Genomic DNA, 10,280 nt, shown 5'->3' on the forward strand with positions numbered 1-10,280 from the left:
CAATGATATACCCGATAAAAAATGAAGAGGAAGAAGAAGAAGAAAAAAGAGGAGGAGTTCTCCTCTATTCCTTCTTCTTCTCCTCTTTTTTTTCTCCTCCTTCTTCCTTTTCTTATTTCCCTTTTTCCCTCTCCTTTTTCTTCTTTTTCCTTATTTTCCCTTTTCCTCTCCACTAACCTAAAATCTACTAACCTAAAGTGCACTAACAGTCCAACTAACCTAAAAATGCATTAAATCAACCAACCTAAAATGCACTAACCTAGTATCGATATCTACTAACAACCTAAATAAAAAATTAATACATATATGAAAAAAACATATATAAACAAAAAATGCTATGAACATTATATTCATACATACATAGCCACATCCATTCATCATATAGCTACCACATACATATATACATTATATATATGAAAAAAATGCAATGAACAAAAAAATAATACACATTATATGAAAAAAAAAAACTTTGAACAGAGCCGGGGCGATGGCGGCTCACATCGGGGGCGGCCGGCGAAGGCGACGGCGGGGGCGGCGAGGACGTCGGCGACGGCGGCGGTGGGGGTGCGGGCCAGGGCAGGGTTGTGGCCGGCGATGACGGCAACGGTGGGGGCGGGTCGTGGTGCAGAGGCGCGGCCGGGCGCGCTCGGGGGCGGCGGACGGCGACGGTGGGGGGCGCGGGCCGGGGCAGGGGTGTGGCCGGTGACAACGGCGACTGTGGGGGCAGGTCATGGCGCAGGGGCGCGGCCGAGCGCGCTCGGGGGCGGCGGACGGTGACGGGGAACAAAAAAATCGTTTGCACTGCCCACACCATCCACGCCAGGCCGCAACGACCACAAGGGCAGCTCATCCACGTTTATCATGGACTTCACCTTGGCCGACAACATCCATGACTAGGTGGCAGACTCCGATGAGGAATAGTAGGACATGGGAGACTGACGTGTCCACGTCCGACGAAGAGTAGGACGTCGAACACAAATGTGTCCATGGCCGGCGAGGATTTAGATCTGGTCTGGCTTAAATGAAAAATCGTCCCGTTTGTATGAATTTTCTCTTTTTCGTTCAGTACTGTTTGAAACACGGACGAATATTTCAGATATGTGGTTGGAGATACTGCGTACGATTTGTGGCACCGCTCTTATCAACATCGTCCGGGCGCCATCCATCGAGGAAAGAAAATGATGGTCGTCTCCAACCGTCCCGTCCCGTCCCGTTCTTCTTTTCCTCCTCTTCCTCTCCCGATCGGCCGAGCCCTCACTTCGTGACACACCAACCCGACCCACCACCGCGTGCCCTAGGGCTGTCGCCTCCGCTCCCCACCCCTACGCGCGCCGCCATCGCTGTTCCTCATCGGCCGTGATTTCTGGGCATTTGATTTTTCGGTACGACCTTCTTTCACCCGTGATTTCTGGGCCGTGAATTTCACCCCTCCCATCTTTTTCGCGGTTGATCGATTGCGTTGCGGTGAAATTATTTGCCTTCACAAATTCTCTCAAGTTTGGCTCGGCCACGCTCCACCTTTTTTTATTTCCATTATTACTGCGTTGGATGATTTTAACCAAAACTCTGCTTTGACACCCCCGAAAAAGAATGGCGATTCGCTATCTTAATCTGTTCTTTCCGCTATAGGCCGGAGATATGAAGCGAGAAGGCGTTCGCACCAGAAGCCAGACCAAAAAACAAAAGGCTTCCACCAGTAGTAGCCAAGGTGAGCCACTGGTTGTTTCAGTCTCGCTACTTATTCATTCTTCTGCACGTACGATTTGTACAGCTCTATTTAAGAACTGTGTTGTATGATATGATGATGCTTGCCTAACTAGGTAATTCACTTCCATTATCACGCAAGTACGATTCACACCGCTCAATTTCATAATTGTCTACTTGTGTTGTATGATATGATGCTTCTTAACTAGGAAATTTGCTTCCGGACAATCCTTTCGAAGAGGAATTTGGCAGCTCAAGTTATTCTGGTCAAGGTGTCTGGACTGAACTCGGTAAAGAAGTCGTCTCGAACTTAGCGGGCACTGTTGTATCGATTGCTTCATTCGATGACGGTGATTATGAAAATTAGCTTTACATCTTTTTATCTTTATCTATTCGTTAGTAGTTCATGATGCAGAATTTAGAAATACGATCTTGTGCAGGAAATAATACACTGTTCTTCGCATGCACGGGCATAATTACCGTGAACAATCCAAAAACTACAAGCTTTCTGACTTCATTAAGTCTGGTTAGATCTATTGATGACGACATTTAACATCATGGTAACCATTCTGCTAACCAGGGCGTGTACTTGTTGTCTTGCTTTATCATTTCAGATTGAAGTGCGCCTTCCAGATAACAAAATCGAACTTGGATGGTTGCAATTCTATGATTTGAAACACAATGTCGCTGTTATCAACATCATTCGCTATCATTCTCTTCAAGTTGCATGTCTAGATCATCAGCGGCAAATTGAGTCTCAGAGTAAAGTAGTTGCTGTAGGGCGTTGCTTCAACTCAGGAAAATTAATGGCCACAGCTGGGATGTTGACTGACCATCCAAGAGGAGCTTACCGCGAGGAGCTTGCCATCTCCACATGTGAAATTACTATGGTGCAATGTTGATTCCTCACTTTCTGTACATAGCGGAAATAAATAAATGAAATTGTGTCATTATACGGGTGGTTTAATTTTGTCATTATATGCACTTGAACAATTTTTAGGGGGCACAAAAAATTAGTCCTGTTTTTCAATTATACAAACTTTGTTCAGCATCCCTAAATTTTTGTGCTTGGCTGAGTATCACTTTATTCTTTTCATAGACTGGAGTTGGAGGGCCCCTTGTTGATTTTAATGGTGATTTCATTGGGATGAACTTTTATGTTGAGAAAGAGACTCCATTCCTACTGAGGAACACAATTCGTGAACTCCTGTTGCAGTTCAGCAAAATAATTCCATGGTGGTATGTCCTCCATACTTACTTAGGGCATCTCCAGCCGTTGGCCCCCCAGAAGGGGCAAAAAATCGCCCCCTGGGGCGCGCCGGCACTAAACCGTGCACTGGGGGCGTGATGCCCCCCAGTCGCGGCGCCCACGGCTAGTCAAAAAAGTCAAAAATGGCAAAAAAACGACTCAAATTTAACGCAAACATCGGCGAGTTCGTTCAAACTTAAACATATTTTACAAAAAAGAAAAAAAAACTTCCGCGGACTACCCCCGCCGTCTCCCTCGCCGCCCGCCCACGCGGTTTACATGCCGAGAAGGCTGTAGAACCGCGTGTAGTCACCGCCGTCGTCGTCGTCGTCGTCGCCGCCCCCGCCTGCGCCTCCGCCGTCCCTGCTGCATCCCTCCCCCGGTTGGCGCGGCGGGTTGGACGGTCCGGGGGCGTCGTCGCCGTCGTCGCTGTCGAGGACCACGACGCCGTGCTCGTCCTCACGCCCACGCTTGCGGGCGGCGATCTCCTCCAGGGCCCGGCGCTGCCGGACCATCTCGTCGCGGAGGTAGTCGTCCCGCGCCCACCGCAGGGCATCCTCGTCGGAGAAGCCACGCTGGGCTATCTCCTCGTACTCCGTGGGGAGGCGGGGCTCCGGCTTGGGCTCGACGAGGACGAAGCGGCCGGTGGGTGGGGAGGCGTTGGCGCCGATGCGGACGCCGGAGTTGCGGGTGCGCGCGCTGACCGGCGTGCCTTGGGGCTCCGGCTTGACGGGGCGGAGGCAGGGCGAGCCGCCGGACAAGGAGGAAGACCCCCCGGTCTCCATGCGCCTCGGGGTCCAGGAGCTTCCCCGGCGGCGTGAGAAGGAAGGGGGAGCGGGGTACTCGAGGCGCGGCGTGTTGCCGCCCTCGATGTACTCGAGGACGGCCTCCAACGTGCGCCCGGGCACGCCCCACCACCGACGCCGGCCGGCAGAGTTGAGCCTGCCGGAGGGCTCTACACCGTTGGTAGGCTCGAGCTGCTGGGCATGACGGCCGCGGAAGTAAGGCTCCCAGAGCGGGCTGTCGGGGACGTACCGCGGCCCCTCCCTCGCCGCCCGCGGCAGGTTCGAACGGATGCGTGCGATCTCCGCACGCCGCGCCGCGCCGGTGGGTACCGGGGGCACCGGCACGCCGCCGGCGCTAATCCTCCACGCGCCGGGCACCCGCATGTCCGGCGGGACCGGGTACTCGGCCTCGTAGAGGAGGCGAGCCTCGTCCTCGTGAAGATGGCGGCGGCCGAAGCCGTTCGCCGCCGCGCCGTCACCTGGGTAGCGCTCGGCCATGGGTGATGAACTGGAGACGGCGAGAGAGAGGAGAGAAGGAACGTCGACGGCGAGAGAGTGTGATCGCCGAGCACGCTGGTGCACGTCTTATATAGGCCGAGCCGCCGCCCGTACGCGTGTCCGCCGTGTGCACGCGTGGCGGGCGAGGGAGGCCGAGGGACGCGCGTCATCCGGCCTTCACTGCGCCGCCCGTGAGGCATCAATGGCGCAGGCTGACCGGCGCGGCAGCGCGGCAGCTTTGGCATTGATTCGCCGCGGGAAACGAGGCGATGAGGACGACGAAGGGCCGAGAAGAGAGCCGTGTCGCTGACGCGGCGGGCCCGCGGCTTTTTCGCGCCAAAAAAGTTCGCCCGGCGCCCCCGGGCGCCCCCCAGCGCGCCGGGTTCGGCCTGGGTCCGCCGACGCTGTTTTCGGCCCAAGCCGGCGAAAATCGGGCTCCTGGGGGCGCGACTAGGCCGATTTTTCGGCGCCGGCGCAAAAAAACGCCTGGGAAGGCCTTCCTGGGGACGCGGCTGGAGATGCTCTTATGAGCCAAAGATTCTCTGTCTGGCTTATATATCTCTTCCTCTTTTTTACCCTTGTTTACTCTCTCCTGCTTGATCTTATTAGTTTTTGTGCACATGCATGGCTTACTCATTCTTAGGAAAAGTAATAATGGTGGAAAGCTTAACCAATATTGCACTTAATACAATAGCGGCTTCTTATGACGTCATACCGCAGCTAACAACAGGCATTATACAAATTTCTCATGTCGTTGAGCCGTTAATTTGTTTATTGACAAAGCATTATTTAAGGTTATTTGCATTCTCAAAAAATGTGCAGGCATTTTGCATTGACTATGAAATCACATTGTTTAATTTACAACATGTGTTGTACAAGGCTAAGAGCAGTTAAAGCATGATCACAAATTGGTATGTAGTGAGGAGTCTAACATGCTCAATCATTGTAATACTGAGCGAATGATAATTATTAGCAGAGAAATTTGTGCTATACACTCAACGCCTGGCCTGATTTGCCAATAAACTTCGCTGAGCACATTCTATTCTAGATAATGATTAACAATAAAGAACTAGTCTCAAAGGACAGTCACAGTGCTAGAAGCTCCCACACCAGGTGGTCTGGGGAAGGATTATACGAGGCAAGCTCCTTACCCCTGCACAGTGTAATGTAGAGAGGTCGTGTCGAACCAGGACCTCACAAGTAGGGGAGTACTCACTATTGCACCAGGCCTGTCCTTCGGCAAATAACTAGTCTAACCGAAACAATTCCTGGATGACCGTAGGCCATCTCTTCCACTTGTTGTGAATCTATTGTTCAACCTGGAATTTCAAGGAAGCTGACCACACATCATCAGTAGAGATACAAAATGAATGAAAAGTACCTACAAAAATTCCGTACATCAGTAGCCGAGGTTGGGTAGTAGCATATTTGTAACTGAAACATGAGTTTACTACCAATCATGTTGAATGTCAAACCATTTTTGAAATGCGTTAATTAGCTTGTGCCAGTCATGAGCTGTTTTGATGTTTTTGTAGCTTCTAGAGTATACTTGCTTCTCGTAGCTGGCCTGCATTTGAGAACACCCCCCCTTGATAACAAATTGGTTGTTTGTGACATCTGTGGCTGGATAAGTTGCAGCGTAACCTTGACACATATCCATACCACATGTCTTGTCAGCATGTCTCGCAGTTGCCCTGTACTCAATTGGGACTCTGGTGTCCATGTTAAAGCTATTGTACTTGTTTAAATGATAAGGTAGTCAAAGTTCCTGGTAGGTATGGTATAATATTTTCTCCATTTTATCGTTTCTTCGTCGAAATATTTAGGCTTTAGGATTTTTCCCATTGTGTTGTTATTTAGTGCAATCTGACTCCAATCCCTAATTTGCCCCCTTTTGACATTTGAGTGCATGTAGTCGTTTGATATTCATGCATAGATATCATCCATGTTTTACTTGTGCGGATTTCTCTATTACTCCGATGAGTTTTTATCGCATTCTGCTGCAGGGCTACAAGTAAAAAAGACCTGATAGTACAATAAGGAAATTTCCCAGACCTCACAAGTCTGATTCACAAGGTGAGAAAAGAACTTCACTCCTTCAGATTGCTAAATTGTGCACAGTCATCACTTCGTCAGGCAATTCATCACTGCCATGCTATATGAGAACAGTCTTGCTAAGCCTCAATCGACTGAGACATAATGAAGTCTCAGTCACTACTATATTCGTGAGATCTTACATTGAGATTCGTGCAATATTTTGTTTTTAGTTTTTTTCCTTTTCTCTTTTGCATGTTGTGTCACTTTTTTTGAACCGATGACTGAGACTTGGTTAAATCTTAGTCGAGTGAGACCTAGCCACACCCATATGAGAATATACTCCCCTTCATACCGCTTTTCGGTTTTCTAAACTCAGCTTATTTCCCTTCCCTAATCTTCTCCATTTTAGACAGCTCAAAGGGAGGAGAGAAAACTAAGGATCGGAAACCTTCCATATGTACTCTCTGTGATCCAGAATGTCATCCAGGTTGGGTCACTTTCAGTGTTAATTATTGATCATTGGTCAGTCATTAATTGTTTCACCCCTATGGTACCAGGACTCGTGGATAGATTATCAAAGTGGGCATTCTTATGTACTCGGTGGCCGAGATATCTTTATTCTGGTGAGTCATTGCTTTCAGTTTTCCTGATCATCATTATACATGGGGTCATCAGTCACTTTACTATGTTGCAAAATTCAGCTGATGCTACAAAAAAGGAGCTGAGGTCCAGTGGTTATCCATTCCCGGTTTCGGATGATAGTGAGTTCATTTGTGTCTTTTTTATATTTATTACTCATTCTGTTGAACACCTGACATCAGGCTGGTGTCTCGAACACCCCTCACCTACTGAACCTTTATTGCTGTGGTCAGCGGGCATGCGGTTGCTTAATAATTTTGAAGAGGAATTTAGTGAAGATATCTGGAGCAAACTTGAAAGAAGCGTTAATTCAAATATGTCTCAAAGTGTTGTCACATTGGCTTCATTCATTGGTAATTTTATTTTATTCACTATAAGCTCGTTTACTTTTGGTATTCTCTTCCCAATTTCATCACTAAATTATGTGAATCATTACTCTTGTAGGAAGAAAAAGGTGTTTTGCTTGCACAGGCGTATTCATAGACTGCAATGGGTCCACCACAAGAGTTCTAACCTCTGCAAGTTTGGTCAGGACTTCTGACGATGAAAACACTGTTGCTGATAACTTGAAGGTTGTTACTCCACTAATAGTTGTTTAATTACCCCTTTTATTTATTCATTATAACACTGGTTTAGTCCTACCGTATCATTTATTGCAGATTGTAGTGTGCCTTCCAGATAATCGACGTACCACAGGGACATTGCAACATTACAGTCTACATTATAACATTGCTATCGTCCACATCATGGGTTTCTGCTGTTCTCGGACAGCACAAATCGAGGACCAGATGCAAATGAAACCTTAGATGAAGGTAGTAGCTGTAGGGCGTGGCTACAAATCGGGTAAATTCATGGCCACAAGTGGGATACTGATCGACAAACCAAGTAAGCTTAATTGCAAAGAGCTTAAGACCTCCACTTGTAAAATCACCAAGGTACACTGTGTTTTCCGTATGGTGGAAATAAGTAGTTCCATTAGAATGAGTAATTAAATCCATCACCACATCTGTATGGCTTACAAATACCGTCTTTTCCTCTTTGTTACTTATGTGTTTGTGCTAGGCTGGGATTGGAGGGCCTCTTATTGATTTTGATGGAAATTTTATTGGCATGAACTTCTATGGCTTGGAAGAAACTCCATATGTACCAGTGAATATAATTTCAGAAGTCTTGAAGAATTTTGATGCACAAGGGTATGCTTCCTGTATTTATGTAATTTTGTGTACAATATGCAAATGTCTTTCATGTGCATAATATTCAAGCTTGAAAGTTTACTTTCCTCGATAGGACATCTGTTACCATTTTGATCTTCTATAACTGATCACATTAACTAGAACCTGGAATAGAACTCTTGTGCATAAGATAAATAACGTACGGTAAGACCATCTTGTGGTTGTGTCCGACTGTTGAGCATGTCAAATCGTAGATATGCAATATATGAAAGTATTGTATCGTATGTCTCGTAGCATCACCCTAACCTGGAATTATAATGGCAAAATCTGGATCAATTTTGGTTGTTGTTTTGAGGTTACTTTTTATTTTGAACTCATGCCGGTTTTCAAGTCTAATCTTCTTTTGCGGTTGAACCATTTTGCCTCTTGATGTTCGGACATATGTAGCAATAAACTGATGTTGCAATGGTTTTGATCTTCTCTCTCGCGTGTGTGTGTTTGTTTATAGCTATTTAAAATGTTCTTGTAAGTTAAAACTATTTTCGGTCTGTTTGTAGGTCAGTTGCTGTCAACGATGATCATAGCCCAATTAACAGGTATTGTTTATTTATTATTATGCATTCAATAAGACCTTTTGCTAGATATATACTCCAAACAAGGAGTATTATTTAGCAGCTTATTCATTTTACTCTTAACAGATGGCCTGTGCCTAAGCCATTTTGGTGCTATCCGACATGGCATGAGCTTGAGGAAGAAGTAGATATGGAGAAAGAACTTAAATACCAGCGGGAACTCTACTAATGTGATGAACTGTATATCGACGAATGCGTGCCTATCTTGCCCTCAAGCTGTTGACCCTGTAGCAAGTATGAAGTGTTCTGTAATTTAATTTGAACCCTGAAATACTAGTGTACGCACGCCTCTCTTTATGTGATGGACTTGTAGAGTGGTCCCCGTAGAAAACTGAAGAGAGAGAAGGAGAGTGCATGTGCCCAATTTTCTTTTATGTACTCCCATTTGGAGCTTTCTTCACCTCACCAGCTATCAAATGACATCACCTGCTTTGGATGAAAATTTTGTGTGCTATAGCCTGAGATGATGTGACACTTAAGACCACCACTAGGTGCTGCCCCCATTGTACATCCCCTAAGAACTCCTTTATAGTTTTGACCCGAACAACGATTGTTCATATACGTAGATGACGTGATTGTCTTCCTAATAGCCAAACACAATGGTGTTGCTGCTGCTATGCTTCTTCTGGAGATTTTTGTTGTTCTTCGGGTTTGAAGTGCAACCAACGTAAAAATGCTCTATTTCCCCAATCTTTTGTGAGGAGGACCTGATTGGTGAATTCGGAAGTTTGCTGAACTGTCAAACTGGCAAAGAGAATTTTCAGTGTGGCCGTGTGTATCTTTTGATGCATAGGCCCGGGGTTTCAACTGTCTTTTTCCAAAAAGAGAGAGAGAGAGAATTTTCAATGCTTATTGATAAATTAAGAGAGAGATTTGGGCCATGGTGTACTGGTTTTTTGTACGAAAGTGGTCGTCTAATCCTAGTCCAAGTCACGTTGTCGGCCGTTTTGACTTTTCACTTAATGTCACTTGACCCCTCCCTCCATGGGTGTTTAGATTGACCAGATGCCTAGTGAGTTGGAAACAAATTTGCTGGCCAAAAGAAAGTGGCGGACTATGCATTTTAGGGGACCTCTTATCTCCCGCGGAACACACGTGAAACACGCACCCCTGCTACCCCCCCCCCCCCTCCCGCACCCTTTTCTGTTTTTTTCCTTCTTTAAAATAATTCAGGATTCCAAATAAGTTCAAGTTTGAGAAATCATAAAATGATAGTGAATTCCAAAAAAATGTTTCATGATTTTGAAGAATGTTCGGAATTCATAAATGTTCATGGATTAAAAAAAGTTCATGATTTTGGAAATGTTCACATTTTCAAAAATATTTATTTGATTTTTTAGCACGTGTGAAAATATATATTCAAAAACATGTATTTTTAAAAATATTATTCATTTATTTTAAAAGTATTAAACATATAAAAAACTTTCATATGTATACCAAAAATGTACAACGCATTTGAAAAAAATAGATATCAAATCATATATTTGGAAAAAAATAATCATATTTTTAAAAAATGGTAAACGTGTACCAAAAGTTGTTCCTAATGTTTTCAATGTATGTAGAA

The 10,280-nt window shown here is 45.8% G+C and overlaps 1 pseudogene; it reads left to right on the forward strand.

The window, feature by feature from the left end:
* The first annotated feature begins 2,261 nt into the window (after positions 1 to 2,261).
* On the forward strand, positions 2,262 to 8,329 carry LOC125546593 (annotated as a pseudogene).
* Positions 8,330 to 10,280: the final 1,951 nt, after the last annotated feature.

This window comes from Triticum urartu, chromosome 3 (genome assembly GCF_003073215.2).
Source record: "Triticum urartu cultivar G1812 chromosome 3, Tu2.1, whole genome shotgun sequence".
NCBI lineage: Eukaryota > Viridiplantae > Streptophyta > Magnoliopsida > Poales > Poaceae > Triticum > Triticum urartu.